Here is a 12,310-nt window from a genome sequence, read left to right as displayed (position 1 = left end):
ACTTGGGCCAGCTTTCTCCACAAAGTCTGATAGCAGGGCCTTATTTCCAGTCATATGTCCTGAACATCCACTGTCCAGAACTAAAATATTCTTCCTGTTGCCCTGCAATCAAAAAGACCACTAATTATTAGTTTTAAGGACCCAGACTTGCTTGGATCCTTTGGCCTTTTTAGGTTTGTTAACATTTGCAGCGGATTTAGCATCAGATTTTATGTTAACAGTTTTCTTATCAGAACTTATACTACCAGACTTTGAATCAGAACTTACACTAGAAGGAACAACAGAAACTTTCTTTAAAGAAGGTTTTATTTGATAATAATCATAGTACAAACTATGATATTCCTTACAAGTATAAATGGAATGCCATAAACTACCACAATGAAAACAAGGATTTTGTGGTTTGTATCTAACAGACTGACTCTTAACTCCTGACTTTGTAGATAAGGAGTTAATATTCTTATTCTTCCTGCAAAAAGAAGCCAGATGGTTAGAACTTCCACAGTTATGACATGTTTTCCTAGGAGCATCAGGAACAGATTTATAGTTATTGCTTTTATTCACACCTTCCTTTCCATTCCTGTTTTTCCTAGGTGATTTTACCTTGTTTGCATTCTTAACATCTTTCAGCTTATGCTTAAGCTGCTTCTTTGTCATTAAGCCTATGTTAACTTCAGCTGTCTTTTCCTGTTTTAGTTTGTCAGAAGCTAATTCCTTTTTAACTTCTGATTTCTCATTTTCAGATTTTTCAGTTACAAACTTAACAGGTTTTAACTTCGGCTTTTGCTTATCAACAGGCTTAATTTCTACAGTTCCTTTTTCATTTTTATTTTCTCCATAGCCTAAGCCCTCTTTCCAGTTTCCACTGCTTAGCAAATTTTGAGTTGTTTTGCCAGAGTTAGTCCAAGTTCTTATAATCTCTCTCTCCTTTTCTAACTCAGTTTTTAGAGATTCATTCATTTTTAGCACTTCATCCCTAACATAAAAAGCATCATCTCTATCCTGCTGAGTTTGATGGAACATGACTAACTCTTTTTCTAAGAAATCATTTCTTTTCCTAAAAGCAAGATTTTCAGAAGTTAATCTTTCACATGTTAAAGTTTGATCTCTATAACTAACAAACATGGTTTTAAGATATCTTCTCAACTCATTAATATCATCAGTATGAAAAGCATAAGTAGTCTGAGGTACCTTTGTTTCAGCAGCTTCAGAACTGCTCTCAGAACTTGATTTATCAGCATTTGCCATCAATGCATAGTTCTCCTCACTTTCAGAGTCTGAGGTGTCTGTCCAGCTTTTCTGCTTTGTGACAAGAGCTTTGCCTTTGTCACTCTTGGTCTTCTTGCAATCAGGAGATATGTGGCCTTTCTCACCACAATTATAACATTTAACATTAGCGTAATCTCCTCTGTCAGACTTTCCTACTCTTCCTTCAGATCTTCTGAAATTCTTCTTATCAGAACTTATGCCTTTTCTGGAAAACTTCTTTCCCTTCCTGAACTTCCTGTATGCAATCTTTGTGATTCATTTCACCATAAGAGCACACATCTTCATCATCTCCTCATCAGCATCAGTTTCAGGCAAGCTTTCAGAATCTGAGTCATCATCACTCTCAGAACTTGATGACTCAGTATCAGACTTTATGATAAGAGCTTTACCCTTGTCTTTCTTTGAGGAAGGTGGTTTGGGGGATTCCTCTTCAGCCTTGAGAGCAACTGTCCTTGACTTTCCTCCTTTCCTCTTGCTTCTTTGTTCCATCTCAAGTTCATGAGTCTTGAGCATTCCATAGATTTCATCAAGAGTTGTTTCATCAAGATTGTAGTTGTCTCTTATTGTTGTTGCCTTCAAATCCCAACATTCAGGAAGAGCTAACAGGAATTTAAGGTTTGTATCTTCAAGATCATACTCCTTATTTACTAATGACAAGTCATTCAAGAGTTTGACAAATCTATCATATACATCAGTCAATGACTCATTAGTCCTAGAGTCAAAGTGTTCATACTCTTGAGTGAGTATTGTCTTCCTGTTCTTCTTAACTGTTTCAGTTCCTTGACACCTTGTCTCCAGTGCATCCCATATCTCCTTAGCAGTCTTGCAGTTGATTACCCTGTTTGACATTATATTATCAATGGCACTATGCAATAAGTGTCGTACCTTGGCATCCTTAGCAATAGATGCTATATCTTCAGCAGTGTAATCACTCTTTTCCTTTGGTACGGTCATTGCTGCTTCACCTGCAACTACAACAGCGAGCTTGGTAGGTTTGTGAGGCCCTTCCTTGATTCTATCAAGGTATTCTGGATCTGTTGCTTCCAGAAACATGGTCATCCTTACCTTCCATATGGGATATTCAGATGGTCTCAATATGGGAACTCTGATAGTCTCATATCGACTCTGAGTTGATGTCTTTGATGATTCCTCAGTTTTGGTAGGCTTAGTTGGAGTTTCTGTGTCAGACATGATTGTTTTTGGATCTTTAACTGTATGTGTGTTAACAGAAGGCTCTGATACCACTTGTTAGGTCACACTTTCACTGTAGAGGGGGTGAATACAGTGTTTATTACAATCAAATCAAACTTCAAGAACTTATGTAACAGGAAACAAACTTTATTTAATTAATAAACTCTGTTACAATCTGGAACTGTTATCTCTCAGTGATGAACAAAATATCACGAGAGCTGCTAGGGTTATAGTAAATAATATTCTCGATAATGATAATACTTATAGTGTAAACCCTATGTCTGTGTTTATATACTACACAGTTACAAGATAATCGCTAATTGATATGGAATATAATTCTGCTTCCTAAAATATATCAATCAGATATCTTCTATTCCAAGTATTCCATTCTTCACGGAATTCCTTCTTCATGCATATCTCTTCTTATGTTTATCTTGATCTTCTTAACTTTAATCAGCTACTGTCCTTATCTGATCGTCCTTCAGCACTTAAGTTCTGATATCTATCTCCTGATAACATAAGTACTGATATCCCTTAAGTTCTGACTTCCAGTATAAGTACTGATCAGTTAAGTACTGATTTGTTCTGTTCAAATAAGATCTGAAATCTAAACATAAAACATATTAGCCATGACATTATCAAATATATCTAACACATAGAGATCAAAAGGGCGATAAGCTTACTGAAGGATAAGGATACTGCAACTAAGGCATGGAGATCTGTTTTGGCTAAATGTTTGGTAGGAAAGGAAGAAATAAGAGCAAGAAACAAAGCTGAAAGTGAGGAGAGGAGAAGAAAGTATATGGAAAAGATAGACTTGTATATACAAAATTATGAAGATCTCAAGGCAAAGGGGATGAGCAGAGTTACTAAGGATGGACAATTTCTAAATATCAAAGCTGGCAGATTCTCAAAGTTTAGGATTGATTTATTGAGTGTTATCCATTACCTAACAAACTCAAACTTGTAAAAGCTTTAAGAGGGACACCAATCATAGAGGAACTGGAAATACTTGTAAACTTAAAGGAAGTGGAAATACTTGATTTTTTTGATATATGTATCTGTCAAACTCAAAAAATCACCTAATGTAAAAATGTTGTATTTCTGTCAATTTTTATATAAAGTTTTATTATTCATTGTAGCATGGGGTTAGTCTTGTTAACAGTCATGAATTTGTGATAAGCAATCTTCTCACAAATTGGGAGAGATTGTTGTGCAAGACATGCATGTACTATTACAAGACTAAGTTAAATTGACATCCCTAAGTAAGTTGTATGATAATCTAAGTTTGCATTGTGTATTGTGTTACTTGAGTCAGTAAAAGTGTATATAGATTAGACTGGAGTATTTTTCTCTAAACAGTCTCAATCCTAAGAATAAACTCTAGAAGAAGATCATGAAGATCATGCCTCAGAGACATTGTGAAGAAGCTTGGAGTTGAATAAATCTATTTTGGGAAAAACATTATAAGTCAAGAAATCTACATGTCACAAATCAAGTGATAGAGAAGTCATTCGCGAACTCCAGAATGACTTATCGAGAAGTCAAGAATAGCTTATTGAGAAGTCTCAGAGATATTGACAAGCCAAATGAGAATATGAAGATTGGAGATATTGACCAGTCATTCCTGCATTCGAGAACTCAGAGATATTGACAAGTCAAAATGAAGATATGAAGATTGGAGATATTGACAAGTTAATTTTCTCATTATAGATCTCAGAGATATCGACAAGTCAATTTTACATGTAGAAATTTGGAGATCTCGACAAGCCAAGTTCACTTATAGAGAACTCAGAGACCTCGACAAATTAAGCCACTTGTAGAGAACTAAGAAATCTCGATAAGTCATTATACTTATCGAGATATCGAGTTTTGAATATAACAAACTGGAGATCTCGATATAAAACTCAAAGTATAAAATACAGACCATTTAAATATCCAAGATTATCAATCAACAAACAAATTAATCATTAATTTGAAAAGTGTACGAAAGCAGCTTGAAGAGTTAAAGATCAAAGCCCAATAATGACTGACAAAGTAAAGTCACAGACATGCACGATTTACAAAGATACACTAATCCAGAAATAGAAAGATTCAGTCAACTAAAAGTAGGGCTTAGTACTTGCTATTACATATTGTGTAAAACTTGTGTTTATTGTTCTATAAAGTAAACACTGGATACTTTGTTTTAGTGGTAACAAATAGATCTAGAAAATCTTGAACTCTCTCAAAAAGAAGGTGAGTTGTTTATCAACAAAGAACCCAAAAATTTGTAGCGAGACATACTTGATTGTAATAAAAATTAAGTGAGTTTTGAAGATAGTGTGTTTATGTGCATGTTTTACTATTTCTGTTAAAACACTTTATCTCTAAAAATTAGATTACTTTGTTCACCATATCCATAAAAGTTCAAAAAGGTTAAAAATAATCTAAAACACATTCACCCCCTCTGTGTTGTATTCATTACCTACTAGTATTTGTCAAGGTGGAAATCAAGAGATATCACTAAAGGATAATATTTGCAGAGATCTGTCGGTGTAGTACTTTACTTATTGCAGCAATCAATATATATATATATGTATTATGATTCCTTATTCAACTGGAACACCAGCTATAATATATTATTCATATAACCTAGTATCTCTCAAAGATATATGTTCATCCTTTGAGAGAGTATTGTAAAAACTATTCATTATGTTGAGTTCTTGTTTTTATTTTAAAAAGGTTTCTATTTGATCAAAAATCTCTATATATATATATATATATTTGTAATGAAACAACAACAAAATTCACACCTTATTATGAATATAATACTTCTATTTTCTGTAGAATTCTATATTACCTTCTTAACACAAAAATGTTGGATAATATTGTAATTGCAAATTTTTTGTAATAACCCTACTGAGTTGTACAAATAACGTAATTTTATACTTTAATATAATATCTTAACATACTTTATTTTGATTTTTAATTTAGAAAATGGTTTCGATGTAATTATATAATGATGATGTCAAGAATACAACAAATTATATTGATTGAATTAATAAATAAATAAATCGGCCCGTGCATAACATAGATTATTTTCTGATATCATTAATAAAGAAAAACTATATGTAAATTTAATGGAAATATTTTATTTATTTTTATGTCAATTTAATTCATGATCATGTTCTTGTGTGTTCCTTGTATAAAAATTAAGTAACCAAAAATCAAAAACTGGTTATACCCGGTTATGACTTGAAAATCTAATTTACGTATCTCAAATTTTTGAATACCGGTGCACGTTCAAATCAAGATATTTAGAAATTTAGGCACAAAAATATCAAAAAAAAAAGAAAAAGAAAAATGAAAGTAACAATAATTCTTAATTATAAATTTTTTTATTTATAATTCTCAAACTTTAAATTAATTTATAAACTGGTGTAAACTTTTATGACTAGATCATCAATAAGGTCAAACAGTGAATACAATTTTTAATTTGAGAACGCAACTTAAAATCTCATTAGGGATTTCGGGTCTGCCAATGACTTATTCAAAAAATCAAACGATTAAATACGTGGAGTTTTTAGGACATCCTAGGCCGATTATTCATCAAAAGTTTGTTGGTCCATGTCTCCTAGTGGCGATTTGTAATGTTTTATTATTGAAACATTACTTAGATTTGAATCCAAATATTAGATGAATATATCATAAAAGTTAACTACAATGTATTTCTCAAAAATTTATTAATGTTTATGTAAGTAATTGTTGTTTAATTTTTGATCATGTTCCCATAACCAAAAATAAAAAACCGATTATACCCGATTATGACTTGAAAGTCCGAATTGAAGTATCTCAAATTTTTGAATACCGGTGCACGTTCAAATCAAGTTATTTGGTAATTTCTACACAAAAATATCAAATAAATTAAATAATAACACAAGAAGTAATAATTCCTAATTATAAATTTATTTATTTATAATGCTCAAATGTGGGATTATACGCGGTTCTAACATCAAATTGACGTACCTCGAATTTTTGAATACCGGTTCACGTTCAAATCAAGATATTTGAAAATTTAGAATTCTTAATTATAAATTTTATTTATTTATAATGCTCAAATGTGGGATTAGTTAATGATATTATGTAAATTTTTATTTATTTAGTCAGGTGGAAAGTGTTTAGTGTTTGCTCATTCCAGTATGATATGTGAAATGAATGTGAAGCACTTAAAATAAATAGATCTTGAGTCAATGCACTAGATTGAATTCTGCAACCGTTCATACTAGGGTTGCAAACAAAAGTGTAATAATAGCCTTCTAAACCCATGTCTATCGCAACCCCTACTTTTTGATGTTGCGGTATAGTCAAAATGTGTTACTAAAATGACATATAAATATAAAGATGATTTTTTTATTTAACTAAATAATAATTATTTACATATAAATGAAATAATAATTGAAATATATATTTTATTTATTTTTAAAAGTTATTAATATTAGTGTAGTGATTTATAATATTATATTGATAAATTGAACTCTTTATCAAACTTAACAAGTCATTAATTAGTTGATATATATTGATCATTTTAAAATATTTATATATTATTTAATTTTTTTATTTCTCATAATTAAATTTAAATAAAAATTTTACTGATCAAAGAAGCGGCAAAATTGCCGCGTTGTTTTTAGAGAAAGACTTTAAACAAATTCAACTAAAAACATACACCTCTCTTTCAGTCCCAAAAACAGAACCTCTCTTTCGGTCTAAAAAACAAACTGCTCTCTCTATCGAAAACCTTTGACGTTCTTCCAGATTAAAGGTTTTCTTTCAGATTTTGAGTTCTTTATAGATGGAGCTTAAAGATTTGGTGTTTCAAGATTTGTTAGCTTCTTTAATTAGGGTTTCGATTAAGAGTATCAAATCAATTAGGTTTTATAATTGGATTAGGGGGTTTTAATTCTCATAAGGTATTATTCTCAATTTGTGTATCTAGTCGCTTTTTAATCCTTTTTTTAATTAAAAATCTACTCTCTCTCTCCCTTGATATTATATTAATATATGTATGTTTATGCATGGGTGTAATTGATTATGATGTTATTAATTTTGAAAGATTTTGCGACTTTAATGGCGATTAAGAAACAAATACAGAGGAAAATTGCTTCTGGATAAATTTTTAGTGTTGTGATTCTTATATAGTTTTCGATATTAACCATAGATACGAGCTCCCTTGCCCTTCTATGTGCAATTATGTGTATGTTGAATGCACATGGTGTTTGTGTTGTTATAACTCGATGAAAGAAGAAGACACTTGAGAATTTTTTGTGATTGAGAGGATTTAGACTTTGCAAAATATGTGAAACGTGTCTAGAGGATTTACTCTTACTAGACTTGTTTTTTCTTTCCATTGCTCCACACTTATATGTTGAAGATATTGAATTAGACTTTGTTGTTCACATTGTGGTTCCAAGAGTATGATACCAAACTATACAGACATTACACACTTATGCCCCTTCCATGTGCTTTTTCTTAATAATTATAGCAAGCTAATCTGAATATTGATTGGACATATATAAAGGTCTCTATAGTTTGTGACTTTTTGCATATGGTAAGAAAGAATTATATCTCTGTGGTTTCAGAATTGCAAAAGAGTACATTTATTCACTTGTAAACCTATGTCAACTAAGGTAGCTTTTAGAGTGGGTTCCGCTCATCATTGAAAGACTGGAGGCAGGTAACGGTAGACATCACCCCGGGATTACGAATGAGCTAAAACTTTAATACTTGGTCCATTGAGAGTAGAGTTCTCAGTCTAGCTAATGGAAGTCTATGATGGGCCTCAGCTAGTGAGGTGTTCTCCTGTGTTGGGAATGTCAAGTCATTAGAATGTAAATATGTCACCTCCAAATTATGCATCATTCCAGGATGAGTCTCTCCTTGTGAATAGGAAGCAACAGCTAGACCGTGATTCTGAAACCCTTCAAATAAAAGGAAATTTGAATTGCCTACGCACTGTAAGTATCCATTACTAACTAGTATTATGCTACCCAATTTTGTAAGATGTACCTGTTTCACATTGTGGTTCCAAGAGTATGATGCCAAACTATACAGACATTACACGCTTATGCCTCAGCTAGTGAGGTGTTCTCCTTTGTTGGGAGTGTCAAGTCATTAGAGTGAAAATATGTTACCTCCACTAGGAGGTTTATTAAAAGTTAGAGGGTATTACTCTCTGGGAAAGAACCTCCGTAGTCCGTACATAACTTTACAGAGTCGATAGACGGTAGGTTTCAAAAATTCAACAAGAGGTATGCATAGTTCTGCTGACACTACAACTAAATCGTTTCTTGCCAAAGCTTTTTATCAAGTAAAACGAGCTCTTCCAAAACCTAAAGGTGTTAGGAGGAACCCCTAATTATATCATATTTTTTATTCAACAATTTTTCCATCCACTGATTCTAGACTGGAGGTACATTCGACAGAAAAATCTGTCATTGATTTTACTAGTCTTCATTTTGTTTGGAAGCGATAATTGATGCAGGCATGCAAATCAAAAATGAAATTAGAAAAATATTAATTTCACTAGATAATTGAATACAACTTTTATGGGGAAACAGAATGTCTAATTATAAGATGTGAAAACATAATCATCTTATATTAAGTATAAACAATGATAGAAAACCCTACAAGACTATAGCCTAGAATATACATAACTATTTGTCAACCAAAACAAGATGTGGTCCAGTAGTGATAACAAAAAAATAGGCAGCTGATCTCTAACAACTCTTTATTTGAGGGGGGGGGGGGTTGGTTATCTCATCTTATATCGAAACCTAGTTGAAGTGAAGGAGATATGTTATCTGGTATCTTATATTGTTTTAATGTCAAGTAGCTGCCTTCAATAATGAGTTTATATATTGTGAAGGTGCTGAGAAGGTTGTGGGATGGGCTTTGAGCCATCACTTAATGCAAAATTCTAAAGCTGAACCTGATGCAAGGCTCGTTTTGTCAGGTGATAGGTAATGAAATGTCAAACTTCTTCAGATTTTAATGTTATATACATGATGTAATATTAATAGTAGAAACATCATCTTGTATGTGTCAGCATTCAGTATGGAATTGGAATTCTTTAGTCCATTCAGAATGAATCCAAGAACTTGAAGAAGTCACTTAAGGTTACTATTCTACTTTGTCAAACTTCTCATATTTTTATATTCCGTATGAAGTAATTGAGTTTCTTGACATATTAGGATGTTGTAACTGAGAATGAGTTTGAGAAAAAACTTCTAGAAAAGGTTATTCCGCCTAATGATATTGGTGTAACATTTGAGGATATTGGAGCTCTGGAAAATGTTAAAGATACATTAAAGGAGTTGGTGATGCTCCTGCTACAAAGGCCTGAGCTTTTCTGCAAGGGTCAATTAACCAAGGTTACTTGCATTAGTATTTTATATTTCATATCAAGAAAGCATAGAGCTGTATGGGTACAAACAATTTTGTGCATGCTTAAGTTTATATGCATATAGCTGCTGGTTCATAAAAGACAGTTATATCTGCAAATTTGTGAATGACACAAAAAAGATATCCGTTATTCAATTATCTAGAAGACAAATTATAACCCTCAGTAGCTAGTCAAATATTTTTTTTCAAGTATAAGCTAATTATGAGAAGCATCCTTGAAAAAACAACATATCAAAACCAAAATGATACGTTGTTTCTATAATTGTATCACTTCCAAAGTTTTAATAACTTTGGACTACTATTGTTCAAGGTAATATTCTGAATTAGCCCGTCACCTTTGATGTTCTCTCTCATTATTTCTTTGCATTTGTTATTTAGTTTTTCTGTCTAAGAGTGTCCAAAAAAATGAATAAGCAGGAAGTTAAGGAGAAAGCAAGAGAACAGGAAAGGTTAGAAAGGGAGAAGGAAGCAAAAGAAAGAAGAAAACAGAGGGAAAAGGAAGTCGAGAGTAGACTTAGAAGAAGTGTTTCAGGTGAAAGAGACAGGGACCGCAATCGTGACAGAGACAGAGAGTAGGATAGGTATCGAGACCAAGATCATGAAAGGTCTCGCGAGAGAAATGGTAGGGGAAGCCATGAATGGGGGGAGAGGATTGGATTCAAAGTACAGCAGTAGTAGAAATGTAAGAGAGGGGAGTAGAGATAGATACCGAGAGCGTAATAGGAGCAGGTCGCGTTCCCCCAGCAGGCATAGTCGCAGAAGGTCACCTTGAAATCCTGTCCAGTTATATTACTGAATTCTGTTGCTTAATGATGTCCGAACAATGAAATCGGAAGAGGTAGACATGTCTATTATTTGTTGTGTTTGATGATATTGTGTGCTGAATTATATCTTTTAACAAACTCAAAATCGCAGGCCTATGTTCATATGCCTATAGAAGTACATCAAGTCATAAAGTTACCCAAACAAAATGCACAATGTAGTTTCCATTAAGGTAAGGACTGGTTTGTCTTTCTTCAAAATGTAATCTTATTGTTTTGTTGTAAAGGTTGTAAGCAGTGATGGAAAAAAGGTCAAGCAAAAACACCCTTTTTACTGAATTAGCAGAGAGAGCAGTATGTAACCATTTAAAATTTTGAAATTTATATCTTTGTAACCATGTAACCATATATTTCTCATTTGCTCTTCTATTTTTATTTTGTTTGTTGTTTATCAACTTTTCTCCCTGACCAGTTTGCTTTAGTAAAAATCATGGTTCAATTATACTAATTGTAATTGTGATATTTGTGCCTTTTTAATTTGATTGATATTGTATGGATGTTTAAGTCAGGATTTTAAATATGTTGCGGTTTAGTCAGAGGAGTATTTGTGTGATTGTATGTGCAGTGCGAATGATATATGTAAGGAGTCTAATAGGCAAACTATCAATGCTGAAGACGTGTTCAAGGCACTTGACGACATAGAGTTTTCTGAGTTTGTTGGTCCTCTTAGAGCTTCTCTCGAAGGTAAGGAACTGGAGAAAGGGTCTCAGAGTAACAATGCTACTCAGACGCTCAGTACGTTAAATTGAATTCTTATTTATGCATAATAGTTGTTTTCTACATCTCTTCTACCTGACAAAAATGATGGAAGTTTTCATAATAAAAATCTCCCGCCAAAAACTGTGTTGAAGAGCAGGAGGTCAAAATTTGATGGTTATTTCGACGATGATTGTGATGATGACGACACACCAGGGCAAGGAAGTTCAGAAAATTCTCCTCAACCTATTAACTCAGAATCTGCTGCTGACAATCTTGTTAGTATCTTTACTTTACCATGTTTCTTATTGACAAAAAAACTAATCCTACTTACAGTAAGTTGTTTGATATTTGATCATCAATGCAATGATAACATACAGCATTAAATCTGTTTCTGGCATATTGCCTCAGTACTTTAAGACGAGGGTTTTGTTACCTAGAGCTCATAAAATTAAGCAATGTTATTTTCTTTACAGGAATTTGACCCAGAGGTAGCGTGAATTGATCGAGGAGTTCTCAAAAGAAGAGCATGGTGAAGAAGAATGTGGCTCACCATGGAGAAAAACAACCACACGGAAGAAGAATCATTGTCAAATAACGGCCAACAAACACCATGTAATTTCATAGCATTAGTAAACAGCTGCATGAGAATATTCATATAGCAATGTAATAATCCTATCAAAAGGAAAAATGTAGTCTTATTGGTTCAAGTTTATTTATAGAAGGATGGTAGTATAGTGATGGTGAAGGTAGTGGTATTATGGGGTAACTGATGTTATGGTTGGTGGATTGATGTTATGATTTGTGGATTGTGTTGGTTTTAAGATGTCTTATTTATGGGCATGCTAATTTACAAATAGTTCCTAGCATTTTTTTTTGTAAAAGCGTTGCAATAT

General features: G+C 32.7%; 1 long non-coding RNA gene across 8 annotated transcripts; it reads left to right on the top strand.

Moving 5' to 3' along the window:
- The first annotated feature begins 7,171 nt into the window (after positions 1-7,171).
- LOC141678364 (uncharacterized) lies at positions 7,172-11,910 on the top strand. 8 transcript variants are annotated; one of them, XR_012557704.1, is made up of 10 exons: positions 7,172-7,406; positions 8,128-8,450; positions 9,362-9,455; positions 9,542-9,611; positions 9,687-9,866; positions 10,315-10,735; positions 10,813-10,891; positions 11,284-11,402; positions 11,575-11,692; positions 11,891-11,910. It is a non-coding gene; the product is annotated as an uncharacterized LOC141678364 (long non-coding RNA). The 8 variants fall into 8 exon arrangements; XR_012557703.1 differs by having other exon boundaries at positions 8,124-8,450; XR_012557702.1 differs by having other exon boundaries at positions 8,076-8,450.
- Positions 11,911-12,310: the final 400 nt, after the last annotated feature.

The sequence above is a fragment of the Apium graveolens genome, chromosome 8 (assembly GCF_009905375.1).
Source record: "Apium graveolens cultivar Ventura chromosome 8, ASM990537v1, whole genome shotgun sequence".
Lineage (NCBI taxonomy): Eukaryota > Viridiplantae > Streptophyta > Magnoliopsida > Apiales > Apiaceae > Apium > Apium graveolens.
The sequence above is the reverse complement of the archived record's forward strand: the minus strand, read 5'-3'. Positions and strand labels throughout refer to the sequence as shown.